The sequence below is a fragment of the Schistocerca americana genome, chromosome 7, assembly GCF_021461395.2.
Source record: "Schistocerca americana isolate TAMUIC-IGC-003095 chromosome 7, iqSchAmer2.1, whole genome shotgun sequence".
Taxonomy (NCBI): Eukaryota; Metazoa; Arthropoda; class Insecta; order Orthoptera; family Acrididae; genus Schistocerca; species Schistocerca americana.
Window position 1 is genome coordinate 103,870,024 of NC_060125.1, and position 14,751 is coordinate 103,884,774.

The window sequence follows — 14,751 nt, forward strand, 5'->3', positions numbered from 1 at the left end:
GGGGAAGTTTTTTTTTTTTTTTTTTTTTTTTTTTTTTTTGCAATTTGGTTCTGCTTTTGACAGAGCTGTTGAGAATTTGTTTCGATAAAATATGGCGGAGACCTATTGCTAAATGGATTCCTAGTACAACAAACTGAAAGTGTCCTAAAAAACATCGAATTTGGAGTTGTAACATACAGAAAATTATCAGTTCTTCGCACTTCGAAATATAGTATTTCTTGACGAAATTCTTTCATTTTATTCTTTCTGATACCGTATCTTTCATCGTCACGGAAATTAAAATACCAACTCATATCCATATTCTCAGCGTTACATATAACAGTACTACATATTTCTATTATGACTACTTTAAAATGAGTACAGTGATAGCTCCAGTTTGTCTAGAAATTGTCTCGCAAATATTTGGAAATGCTGTCAATAAATTACCCGTACGAATTGATGCCTTAATTACAGTTTGTCTCGACATTAACCACCGCATAAAGCGGCTCTTACTGGTATGGTAACTACACTACTGGCCATTAAAATTGCTACACCACGAAGATGACGTGTTGCAGACGCGAAATTTAACCGACAGCAAGAAGGTGCTGTGATATGCAAATTATTAGCTTTTCAGAGCATTCACACAAGGTTGGCGCCGATGGCGACACCTACAACGTGCCGACATAAAGAAAGTTTAAAACCGATTTCTCATACATAAACAGCAGCTGACCGGCGTTGCCTGGTGAAACGTTGTTGTGATGCCTCGTGTAAGGAGGAGAAATGCGTACCATCACATTTCCGACTTTGATAAAGGTCGGATTGTAGCCTCTCGCGATTGCGGTTTATCGTATCGCGACATTTCTGCTCGCGTTCGTCGAGATCCAATAACTGTTTGCAGAATATGGAATCGGTGGGTTCAGGAGGGTAATACGAAACGCCGTGCTGGATCCCAACGGCCTCGTATCACTAGCATTCGAGATGACAGCCATCTTATCCGCATGGCTGTAACGGATCGTGCAGCCACGTCTCGATTTCTGAGTCATTAGATGGGGACGTTTGCACGACAACAACCATCTGCACGAACAGTTCGACGACGTTTGCAGCAGCAAGGACTATCACGTCGGAGACCATGATTGCGGTTACCCTTGACGCTGCATCACAGTCAGAAGCGCCTGCGATGGTGTACTCAACGACGAACTTGGTTGCACGAATGGCAAAACGTCATTTTTTTCTGATGAATCCAGGTTCTGCTTACAGCATCATGATGGTCGCATCCGTGCTAGGCGACATCACAGTGAACGTACGTTGGAAGCGTGTATTCGTCATCGCCATACTGGCGTATCACCCGGCATGATGGTATGGGGTGCCACTGGTTACACGTCTCGGTCACCTATTGTTCGCATCGACGGCACTTTGAACAGTGGACGTTACATTTCAGATGTGTTACCACCCGTGGCTCTACCGTTCATTCGATCCCTACATTTCAGCAGGATAATGCACGACCGCATGATCCAGGTCATGTACGGGCCTTTCCGGATAAAGAAAATGTTAGACTGCTGCCCTGGCCAGCACATTCTCGGTATCTCTCACCAATTGAAAACGTCTGGTCAATGGTGGCCGAACAACTGGCTCGTCAGAATACGCCAGTCACTACTCTTGATGAACTGTGGTATCGTGTTGAAGTTGCTTGGGCAGCTGTAACTGTACACGCCATCCAAGCTCTGTTTGACTCAATTCCCAGGCGTATCAAAGCCGTTATTACGGCCAGAGGTGGCTGTTCTGGGTACTGATTTCTCAGGATCTATGCACCCAAATTGTGTGAAAATGTACACTGCTGGCCACCGTAAATGCAACACCCTGAAGGAAGTATCCGAATCAAGTGAAATTTACGCCATGAGTTTGCAGCGATGAGATATGCAACTGATTAGAATTTCAGCGCAGACGCACATCACGCGCGCCTGTGGCGCCACCTCATAGCGCCATTTAAGGCTTAGCGATTTCGACGAGTGTACGTTCGGCACGTGTGTTTACTTTGTGGTTGTTTCACAAGACAATCAGTTATGCCTCGTAGACAACAGCGAACATCTTGCTAGTCGTGTTGGACGAAACCAAACAACTGTAATGCGGATATGTGACCGTTGGATGCAGGAGGGTACGACGGACCGACGTGGTCGATCGGATTCACCTTGGTGCACCACTGCACGTGCTGATAGACAAATTGTGCGCATGGCAGTGACGGATCGCTCAGTGACATTCCGAACCATAGCACAGCACATTGCGTCTGTAACGCATCATCCAGTGTCTGCGCGTACCATTCGACGCCGTTTACAGCAGAGTGGTCTGTCCGCAAGACTTCCACTGCTTCGTCCACCATTGACGCAGAACCACAGACGTCTCCGTCGCCAATGGTGTGCTGACAGACGGATGTGGACGGCAGAATGGAATGACGTTGTCTTTACTGACGAGGCACGCTTCTGTCTGCAGCACCACGATGGTCGGATTCGAGTGTGGAGACACCGTGGAGAGAGGATGCTGGACAGCTGCATTATGCACCGCCACACTGGTCTTGCACCGGGTATTATGGTATGGAGCGGTATTGGATATTACTCTCGCACGCCTCTAGTAAGCATTGCCGGTACTTTAAATAGCCGGCGCTACATATCCGAGGTGCTGGAGCCAGTTGTCCTTCCTTACCTTCAGGGCTCGGTCACAGCCATATTTCAACAGGATAATGCGCGACCACACGTGGCACGCATTGTGCAAAGGTTCTTCGTCAATAACCAGATTGAATTGCTTCCCTGGCCGGCTCGCTCTCCGGATCTTTCGCCGATAGAAAACATGTGGTCCATGGTTGCTCAACGAGTGACCCAGATTACATCCCCAGCTGCCACACCAGATGATCTTTGGCAACGTGTGGAAGCTGCTTGGGCTGCTGTACCCCAGGAACACATCCAACGACTCTTTGACTCAATGCCGAGACGTGTGGCAGCGGTGATCTCCAACAATGGCGGCTACTCTGGCTACTGATTCTGGCAGGAACCACATGTCACAGACGTTTGTAAACGTAATCATTTGATACTTGGTCAATATTTTATCTACAAAATAAATTTTGTTGTGCTACCTCTTGTCTTTCTTGGTGTTGCATTTACGGTGGCCAGCAGTGTAATCACATGTCAGTTCTAGTACAATATATTTGTCCAACGAATACCCGTTTATCATCTGTATTTCTTCTTAGTGTAGCAAATTTAACGGCCAGTAGTGTGTGATTAGACGTTATTGGTTCTTAAACATGAAAAGTAACTTTACCTCTTTGGACAAAATCCGATTAGCATCCATAACAGCAACTACAGCAACTGCTCAGAACTATTTCTGTTGCTAGTAAATAAATATGTGAAAACGCGGTATTGTGAAATTTTTTATCTCAGTACAAGACGTAAACAAGAAAGTCATACCAACGTCACATAACTACTTAGATTTGCTGTTGCCAATATGCACAGCAAGTCTGTACAAAATGATGACTAAATAATACCGCACTCAGTCACATTAATGTGATGATCGAGTATGTACGACGTCAACGTGCTATAAACACTCACAGACGGCAGCTAGCGGCGCTATCAATGGAAGGTATATAAAACGTGTCGTGGGTGGAGTGGGGGAGGACGCGAACAAAAGTGTAGTCTTTGTCGTAATGCGGGAACGGAGCGATTTAAGTGACGTCCAAAAGCGCCTGATCATTGGCTTTCGGATTAGTATGCGGGTCGCAGTGGTTGAAGTATACCGTCCATGGCAAAGTGGCGCTACCAAAATCCGGTGCCGTTGCAACTGGGGTGCACGACGAGCCACAAGTTACAGGAGTGAACGACAGCTGCGGGCATGTGCACAGGAGAACAGATGTGCAGCTGTTGAGCAACTGACCACCCAGATGGACGTGGGGTCTGCCAACAGCGTCTTCTCGACGGCCCTTCAGCGAACGTTGCTGCGTGCGGGGCTCCGCAGCAGGTGCCTGGCTGCTGCACCCGTACTAACTGCTGTTTCATCGGTGGTGAAGGCTGCAAGTTGCAGGCCAGTACCGGAACTGGACGTCCATTGAGTGGCTGCAGGTGACCTCTTCAAATTAATCGCGTTTCCTGCACCATCGAACATATGGTTCAAATGGCTCTGAGCACTATGGGATTCAACTTCTAAGGTCATCAGTCCCCTAGAACTTGTTGTTGTTGTAGTCTTCAGTCCTGAGACTGGTTTGATGCAGCTCTCCATGCTACTCTATCCTGTGCAAGCTTCTTCATCTCCCAGTACCTACTGCAACCTACGTGCTTCTGAATCTGCTTAGTCTATTCATCTCTTGGTCTCCCTCTATGATTTTTACCCTTCACACTGCCCTCCAATGCCAAATTTGTGATCCCTTGATACCTCAGAACATGTCCTACCAAACGGTCCTTGTCTAGTGGCGCCACAAACTCCCCTTCTCCCCAATTCTATTCAATACCTCCTCATTAGTTATGTGATCTACCCATCTAATCTTCAACATTCGTCTGTAGCACCACATTTCTAAAGCTTCTATTCTCTTCTTGTCCAAACTATTTATCGTCCATGTTTCACTTCCGTACATGGCTACACTCCATACAAATACTTTCAGAAACGACTTCCTGACACTTAAGTCTATACGCGATGTTAACAAATTTCTCTTCTTCAGAAACGCTTTTCTTGCCATTGCCAGTCTGCGTTTTATATCCTCTGTACTTCGACCATCGTCAGTTATTTTGCTCCCCAAATAGCAAAACTCCTTTACTACTTTAAGTGTCTCATTTCCTAATATAATTCCCTCAGCGTCACCCGACTTAATTCGACTACATTCCATTATTCTCGTTTTGCTTTTGTTGATGTTCATCTTTCAATACACTGTCCGTTCCATTCAACTGCTCTTCAAGTCATTTGCTGTCTCTGACGGAATTACAATGTCATCGGCGAATCTCAATGTTTTTATCTCTTCTCTATGGATTTTAATACCTACTCCGATTTCTTCTTTTGTTTCCTTTACTGCTTGCTCAATATACTGATTGAATAACATCGGGCAGAGGCTACAACCCTGTCTCAATCCCTTCCCAACCACTGCTTCACTTTCATGTCCCTCGGCTCTAATAACTGCCATCTGGTTTCTGTACAAATTGTAAATAGCTTTTCGCTCCTTGTATTTTACCCCTGCCACCTTTAGAATTTCAAAGAGAGTATTCCAGTTAACATTGTCAAAAGCTTTCTCTAAGTCTACAAATGCTAGAAACGTAGGTTTGCCTTTCCTTACTCTTTCTTCTAAGATAAGTCGTAAGGTCAGTATCGCCTCACGTGTTGCAATATTTCTACGGAATCCAAACTGATCGTCCCCAAGGTTGGCTTCTACTAGTTTCCCATTCGTCTGTAAAGAATTAGAACTACTAAACCTAACTAACCTAAGGACATCACACACATCCATGCCCGAGGCAGGAATCGATCCTGCGACCGTAGCGGTCGCGCCGTTCCGGACTGTAGCGCCTAGAACCGCTCGGTCACTCCGGCCGGCTTATCGAATATACGGCCATTGGCGTGTACCATCTGAAACCAAACACTCTGCAACACTGACCGGAAGCGTCAATGCAGAAGGCAGGATTTCCTGCGTGATGTGTGCCTTCGGGCACTAGGATGAGTTACTGGACTCTCTTCACCACCGAACTCCCCTGATTTGAACACACTCGACAATCTATGAAACAACTCCGTCCAGTTTGTAAGCGCCAGGGACCCTATGTAGAGAAAACCAGCCCAGCCGGCCACTGCATTGGTGTTGGGACGGCTGCACATCCTCGCCACTATCGTCCAGGACGGCGCTCACTCTCTTCCTGCACTACTCACAGCGACCCGCGCTGCCACAGGTTTGGAAAGATCAGTGAATATCCATATTGTGTCAGTAGAAGAGCTAACACGAGTGGAGGCCGAAATGCACGCTGGCTGGCGTGATGAGGGAAGAGCTTTACTGATGTGAGGTCTGGAGCATGACAAGGAATAAGAATTCAGAAAGCGGACGTAATTAGTTTGATACTTAACTTTAATCCATTAATCATGAACGTCGCTCTTGACGATACATGATTCACAATATTCTCTGTTCAGAAGACATTCTTGAAAGTAAAACTAACTGAATATGGCGCCTTGCGAGGTCGTAGCAAATGACGTAGCTGAAGGCTATGCAAAACTGTCGTCTCTGCAAATGACAGCGTATGTAGACAGTGAACCATCGCTAGCAAAGTCGGCTGTACAACTGGGCGGGTGCTAGGGAGTGTCTCTAGACTAGCCCTGCCGTCTGGCGGCGCTCGGTCTACAATCACTGATAGTGGCGACACGCGGGTCCGACGTATACTAGCGGACCGCGGCCGATTTAAAGGCTACCACCTAGCAACTATGGTGTCTGGCGGTGACACCACAATCCAAAATTTTTGCAGCTGTGAAATAGAAATATTTTCATCCTATTTTAAAATACGCTGCTTCTCAGGAACCACAGGATAGATAATCCAAAGTGTTCGTCGCTGTATAATTTATTTCATTTTGAACCAACATCTGTCAGATCGCACAGAACGTTCTAGAATTTCTAGACGTGCAGTACGTTTCCACTCGTTACGTTGTTGCGTCTTTCGAAATAAAATCAGTTCTCTCCATCGAAATGTTTTGTCAGTATAGACAGGTGGTTGCCAATAAACAAGCGAAACACCTGGCATTCTGATGTCTGTTACATTCCCAAGCATCTCGATAAGATGGAAACAAGCCAAATTCCTAAACAGCCCGTCACGGGAGCAGACCGACCGATCTGGTCACAAGAAGCAGCAATTTACTCTGCAAGGACAATGAGTGCCACACAGACGGCGACGGGCCACCCGACCGTGTTACTGCCATGCAAATGGGAATTACATGAAGAACAAAATAAATGTTTCACTTTCAACATCCCGTCAATAGCGTCACCAGAGGTGAGGCACGCGCTCATCCTGGTCACTATGATGTAAGGCAGTGGCCGTTGCATTATCGGAAGAACCTGTCCTGGTTCCGGAATATTGTCGAATAAAAATCCGGTTCCCCAAAGGGGGGTTTTAGCTCACTGCTCTTGAAAGCAAGTAAAAGTCAAACACTCAGAAAGCATGGTCTGCAAATCGCCACGATAAGAGTACGCCTAGCCGGCCGCTGTGGCCGAGCTGTTATAGGCGCTTCAGTCCGGAACCGCGCTGCTGCTACAGTCGCAGGTTCGAATCCTGCCTCGGGCATTGCTGTGTGTGATGAAATTACCATGAAATGAACACCCTTAGCTGCTTTCAGGCGTTGACATACGTCAACGGGGACAGGTGAAAATGTGTGCCCCAACCGGGACTCGAACCCGGGATCTCCTGCATACATGGCAGACGCTCTATCCATCTGAGCCACCGAGGACACATAGCATAGCGTGACTGCAGGGATTTATCTCTGGCACGCCTCCCACGAAACCCACATTCTCAACGTATTGTCCCGCACTACATTCGTAGTGCCCCCGCCCATTATACTCATTACTCGCGGAGCGTTGCCGATTCCCCTAAGAGTTCCGGCACTGTTTGTGCATTCGCACAGAAGAAGAAGATAGTCAAGTGGCCGGTCAGCCATTTTTTGTCATCAGTCTACTGACTGGTTTGATGCGGCCCGCCACGACTTCCTTTCCTGTGCTAACCTCTTCATCTCAGAGTCAGCCTAAACTATATATTTACTAAGATGGTATCTGTTCTTTCGGACATGTCCGAAAGAATGTAGTGCAGAACAATACGTTGAGACTGTGGGTTTCGCGGGAGGCGTGCCACAGATAAATCCCTGCAGTCGCGCCTTCCTCTGTGTCCTCGGTGGCTCAGATGGATAGAGCGTCTGCCATGTAAGAAGGTGATCCCGGGTTCGAGTCCCGGTCGGGTCACACAATTTCATCTGTCCCCGCTGACGTATGTCAATGACTGTAAGCAGCTACGGGTGTTCATTTCATTGTAATTCATTCTAACGAGCTGCATGGTCACCGATGGTATCTGTTCTTTCGGACATGTCCGAAAGAACAAATATCATCCTAGTAAATATATGGATGTGTGTGATGTCATTAGGTTAGTTAGCTTTAAGTAGTTCTAAGTCTAGGGGACTGATGACCTCAGATGTTAAGTCCCATTGTGCTTAGAGCCATTTGAATCATTTTAAGGGGACACGTAGATCAGCCGAACCGTGGTATGTGATTTAAAAGGCAGAGGGGTGACGTTAACGTAGGACCAACAGAGCCCTATTTTGTCTGACCGAACGTGTCACTGTTACACAACGCTCATACTGGCGTATCACCCGGCGTGATGGTATGGGGTGCCATTGGTTACACGTCTCGGTCACCTCTTGTTCGCACTGACGGCACTTTGAACAGTCGATGCGGAACCGCCGTACGAAGTGGGAACATGTAAATAAGTACCGCATCGATATGAAACTTCCTGGCAGATTAAAACTGTGTGCCCGAACGAGACTCGAACTCGGGACCTTTGCCTTTCGCGGGCAAGTGCTCTTGCTCGCGAAAGGCAAAGGTCCCGAGTTCGAGTCTCGGTCGGGCACACAGTTTTAATCTGCCAGGAAGTTTCATATCAGCGCACACTCCGCTGCAGAGTGAAAATCTCATTCTGGAAACATCCCCCAGGCTGTGGCTAAGCCATGTCTCCGCTATATCCTTTCCTTCAGGAGTGCTAGTTCTGCTAGGCTCGCAGGAGAACTTCTGTAAGGTTTGGAAGGTAGGAGACGAGATACTGGCAGAAGTAAAGCTGTGAGAGCCGGGCGTGAGTCGTGCTTCGGTAGCTCAGATGGTAGAGCACTTGCCCGCGAAAGGCAAAGGTCCCGAGTTCGAGTCTCGGTCGGGCACACAGTTTTAATCTGCCAGGAAGTTTCATATCAGCGCACATTCCGCTGCAGAGTGAGAATCTCATTCAAGTACCGCGTCGCTGGCATCATAGGCTGGATCGCTGGAACGTCGGCGTTTGAGCGCCTTCGAACGCGGCACAATAATTAATTGGTCTCACGGATCTGTCATTCCATGATACTGCGTCTCGTATGCGACGCACTGCTTCAACAATGAGGTGTTTGTGGGAGCAGCTGAGAGAAGAGGTCCTACACAGCGCCTATAGTGTACTGGACGACACAGTGTTACTACCGAGCGAGATGACCGCTGTTGTGTCTAGACAAGACAGCCTAGACACAATGAGAGGAAGCCGAAAGGCACGCGCTTAAACTCACGCAGGCTGGCGTGAAGTCTGAAACAGGATACGTAATGAATGCTATAAAGAAAAGTACGTAGCTTCTGGAATACTTAACTTTAATCCATAATTGTAGAACATCGCTCTTGATGATACATGCTTCATATAATAAATATCAATTGAATACGGCGCCTTGCTAGGTCGTAGCAAATGTAGCTGAAGGCTATGCTAACTATCGTCTCGGCAAATGAGAGCGTATTGGTCAGTGAACCACTGCTATGAACGTCGGCTGTACAACTGGGGCGAGTGCTAGTACGTCTCTCTAGACCTGCCGTGTGGTGGCGCTCGGTCTGCGATCACTGATAGTGGCGACACGCGGGTCCGACGTATACTACCGGACCGCGGCCGATTTAAAAGCTACCACCTAGCAAGTGTGGTGTCTGGCGGTGACACCACAACCACCATCTTGTGGGCTTCGACGTAAAGGGCGAAAGAGCTTCGTTCACGGCGTTGGCACGACACTGGAGCACTGCAACGCTTCTGGACATGTTTGTGGCGACTGTTCGACGTCGCCTTCTGCGGACTGGACTGGTGGCATGCCATAGCATTGACTTCCAATCTCCAGAACCCACAAACTCCGCAAATTGCAATGGGCGCTTGAACGCTGACGCTTGTGTGCTTAGTGGGAGAATGTAGTTTCTCCGGACGAGTCCTGCTTCAACTGTTCCTACAGTGATTGCCGCATACACGTTCGACACCGCCGTGGTGAACAAAATCGGGCGGACTGTATTGTTGAGCGGCATAGCGGACACATGCCAAGTGTGGCGTTTTGTGGTGCAATTGCTTATATCACGTGTTCTCGCCTTCTACGTCTTTACAGATATCTGAACAGCCAGCTGTACATCAGAGAGTTCTTACACCCTCAGCCACTGCCCCTCCCGCAGGCCTTTCCACATGCCATAATTCAGCAGGACAACTGGCTACAGGAAAATTAAACAGACTTTTGGAGAAAAGAGAACCACTTGTATGAATATCACGAGAACAGATGGAAACCCAGTTCTAAGCAAAGAAGGGAAAGCAGAAAGGTGAGAGGAGTATATAGAGGGTCTATACAAGGGCGATGTACTTGGGGACAATATTAAGGAAATGGAAGAGGATGTAGATGAGGATGAAATCGGACATATGACACTGTGTGAAGAGTTTGACAGAGCACTGAAAGATCTGAGTCGAAACAAGGCCCCAGAAGTGGACAACATTCCATTACAACAACTGACAGCCTTACGAGAGCCAGTCCTTACGAAACTCTGCTACCTGGTGAGCAGACTTCAAGAAGAATTTAATAATTCCAATCCCAAAGAAAGCAGGTGTTGACAGATGTGAAAATTACCGAACTATCAGTTTAATAAGTCACAGCTGCAAAATACTAACGCGAATTCTTTACAGACGAATGGAAAAACTGGTAGAAGCCGACCTCGGGCAAGATCAGTTTGGATTACGTAGAAATATTGGAACACGTGAGGCAATACTGACCTTACGACTTATCTTAGAAGAAAGATTAAGGAAAGGCAAACCTACGTTTGTAGCATTTGTAGACGTAGAGAAAGCTTTTTGCAATGTTGACTGTAATACTCTCTTTCAAAGTCTAAAGTTGGCAGGAGTAAAATACATGGAGCGAAAGGCTATTTACAATTTGTACAGAAACCAAATGGCAGTTATAAGAGTCGAGTTCCACGAAAGGGAAGCAGTGGTTGGGAAGGGAGTGAGACAGGGTTGTAGCCTCTCCCCGATATTATTGAATCTGTATAGTGAGCAAGCAGTAAAGGAAACAAAAGAAACTTTCGGAGTAGGTATTAAAATCCATGGAGAAGAAATAAAAACTTTGAGGTTCACCGATGACATTGTAATTCTGTAGGAGACAGCAAAGGACTCGGAAGAGCAGTTGAACAGAATGGACAGTGTCTTGAAAAGAGGATATAAGATGAACATCGGCAAATGCAAAACGAGGATATTGGAATGTAATCGAGTTAACTCGGGTGATGCTGAGGGAATTAGATTAGGAAATGAGACGCTTAATGTAGTATATAAGTATTGCTATTTGGGGAGCAAAATAACTAATTATGGTCGAAGTAGAGAGGATATAATATGTAGACTGGCAATGGCAAGGAAAGCGTTTCTGAAGAAGAGATTTTTGATAACATCGAGTATTGATTTAAGTGTCAGGAAGTCGTTTCTGAAAGTATTTGTATGGAGTGTTGCCATGTATGGAAGTGAAACATGGACGGTAAATAGTTTGGACAAGAAGAGAATAGAAGCTTTAGAAATGTGGTGCTACAGAAGAATGCTGAAGATTAGATGGGTAGATCACATAACTAATGAGGAGGTGTTGAACAGAACTGGAGAGAAGAGAAATTTGTGGCACAACTTGACAAGAAGAAGGGATCGGGTGGCAGGACATGTTCTGAGGCATCAAGGGATCACCAATTTAGTATTGGAGGGCAGGTGGAGGGTAAAAATCATAGAGGGAGACCAAGAGATGAATACAGCAAGCAGATTCAGAAGGATGTAGGTGGCAGTAGTTACTCAGAGATGAAGAAGCTTGCACAGGATAGAGTAGCATGGAGACCTGCATCAAACCAGTCTCAGGACTGAAGACCACAACAGCAACATTCCCCGGTCGCATGTGCTGAGGAATGTGCTAGCCTTCTTCGAAGAACGATGGGTACCACTGCTTCGCTGGCTTGGCCATTCACGTGACACGTCGCTCATAGAACATGTCTTGGACACGGTCGGTCAGCGTCTTGTTCGTCCAGATCCTTCTGCAACAATAGTTGATGCTTTGTGGACGCGCTTACAAAACGTCTGCCAGAGTGTTTCCCAGCAGCATATTCAGGTGCTCTTTGACTCCATGCCACAACACCTGCCGGCTATGAGTTCAGCTCGTGGTGGCGGCACTCCACACTGAATGTCCACAGTCGCACTTCATGTACGTGTACATGCTGATCTTTTGTGTCGTGTAGTGTCCCTAATCGGAAGAATAGGTTTCATTGTGATCACAGCTCTCGGGCCTGATGTTTAAAATTTTCCAAACGTTAATGTATTATATAAAAAATGTGCCACTGCCTTCATCGTGGAAGTAAGTAAATTTTGTATGTCGATTTACGGTGTGATAAACACTGGCGACAGACTGTGACGGGTGACCATCGACTGAAGAGGTCAATACGTTCTGATTCAAAAACGATGGAAAATGGCACTTACATAGGCTTCTCCTTGTTTTGTGCTTCCTTTGCCCTGGAAACGACTTGCCATATATCATTGCCACCCAGAGTCTACTCTGAACGAGAGAAATGGTCGAAATGGCTCTGAGCACTACGGGACTTAACATCTGAGGTCATCAGTCCCCTAGAACTTGAACTACGTAAACCCAACTAACCTAAGGACATCACACACATCCATCCACCGAGGCAGGATTCGAACTTGCGACTGTAGAGTTCGCGCATTTCCAGACTGAAGCGCCGGCTTGAGCGAGAGAAGAACAAGTGAATGTATCAGAGAGAAAACTGCATTAGGTGTCAGTAATTAAAATTTAATTGGTTTTGACGCAACGTGTAGCCATTAGAATGGATGACGGAAGGCGCAGGGAAGTACTTTGCTGTATGCCTAGTAGTAGGAATAGATAAAGGCGATTATAGAGCGGGAAGTGTGAAGGTCCTACCAGAAAACGCGAAGCGTATATTTGTGTACCGCTATTTTGGTGACGATGACCATCAACTGTGAGTATGTAATTAAAAATTTGAGCTCTTCGATGTATTGTCGGTATAATAATCGTCAATGCGCACCCTACACTTTCCTTAGAATGTGCCTTCGTTTGTCGAAGAATTCCTTTCTAAACAGCTATTTAATCAAGAACATTATTGCAAAAACTTCGTTGATAGGAAACGAAACTTATGAACTTGTTTCACTTAAAAGTCAGATGCATGGAATTTCGGAAATGTATTCTCATTTCACATTCCCTTCCTGGAAATTGCAATGCTACTGCAATACTGTACAACGCTCCGGATTAATACATTCATTAACACAACTTTAGTTGCAGTAATCATACAATTCCTGTAGATAGCACATATTAATATTTTGTGAATACCGTAAACCTATTAAAACGTACCCGAAACAATTATCGTAGTGAACAGCATAAAATACTGCAGTTTAGTGTCAGCGCAATGAGAAATTTTCCATTTCGTACACCTCTGCAGGTCTTGTATTGTACAGGAAAAGAAGTGCTGACAACGGGTCTGTAATTTTCAGGCCTCTTCCTCTGCCGTGGTTACGTACGTCGTGAGATTTCAGTGACATAAGAAAACTATCTTGGCAGAAATACTTTACTCTAACAACATTATTGCTGCCACAATAGACACAGGTAGTTACAGGCTGTATGAGAAAAAGAAACATTATTTGCTTCTCGGAAAAATACAAACTGCCAGTTCAGAAAACAGGTTTGGTAAGTATCTCCGACTACATAAGCGAAATTAGCGATTTTATATAAGACGGTAAAGGGGAAACTGTGAAAGCTCAACATCACATTTCTATTGAGTCACACCGCATACGACTTAGTTTTATATTGCTCATTTCTCAACAACTTTTAAAAAATCGGTATTTTTAAATTTTTTGATACACTGAAGGCATAATATCATTTGTTTCTGATACCGCATTCGGTTAGATGCGGACAATTTCAAACAATTTTTGCACCCAAGTTGCCACATAATCGTGACATAATTAGTTTCATATTCGAAAATGTTCTTCCACATTCGTATTTCGTTCAAATGGTTCAAATGGCTCTGAGCACTATGGGACTCAACTACTGAGGTCATTAGTCCCCTAGAACTTAGAACTAGTTAAACCTAACTAACCTAAGGACATCACAAACATCCATGCCCGAGGCAGGATTCGAACCTGCGACCGGAGCGGTCTTGCGGTTCCAGACTGCAGCGCCTTTAACCGCACGGCCACTTCGGCCGGCCCTCGTATTTCGTTCAAAATTTTATACGACACTTGTAACCTCATTATGGGAACGTGAAACAGTTCCATAGGAAAACACAGCAGACGTCCTGAATAATTTTAATGTAAAAGGACGCAGTGTAGAACTAGTAGTAACAGCCCGTTAGGTGGCATCAATATGTGAGTTAAGTCAACAAGCCACCAAGTAGCTAAATTTTACTCTATGACCACCTTTCCATTACTGTGTTATTGATTCGGTAGTAATGTTACTAGGAACTGTTAGTACGACAAAACGCCTTCGAAAACTGTTCCATACAAACTAGTAAGCTACATTTTCCGTCTGCAGTGACATTTACTTGATGACATTTAATGGTAACGCCTAGTGCTCTTTTTTAGTATGATCTAGCAGATTTGCGCACTTCCTTTGTGTCGGCTGCTTATAAATGCAAATGTATTTGCCATAGTTTTGAAGAGAATGATGTACAGAAGCTGCACTCAGTGTATTGGAACAAACATTGGATATCTCCAGGTAATTTCCTTTTTTGGT

The 14,751-nt window shown here is 45.7% G+C and overlaps 1 non-coding gene across 1 annotated transcript; it reads right to left on the reverse strand.

Annotated features, from left to right (window-relative positions):
- Positions 1 to 7,342: 7,342 nt before the first annotated feature.
- Positions 7,343 to 7,416, reverse strand: Trnat-ugu. Its single transcript has one exon. It is a non-coding gene; the product is annotated as a tRNA-Thr (tRNA).
- Between the last annotated feature and the right edge of the window lie 7,335 nt (positions 7,417 to 14,751).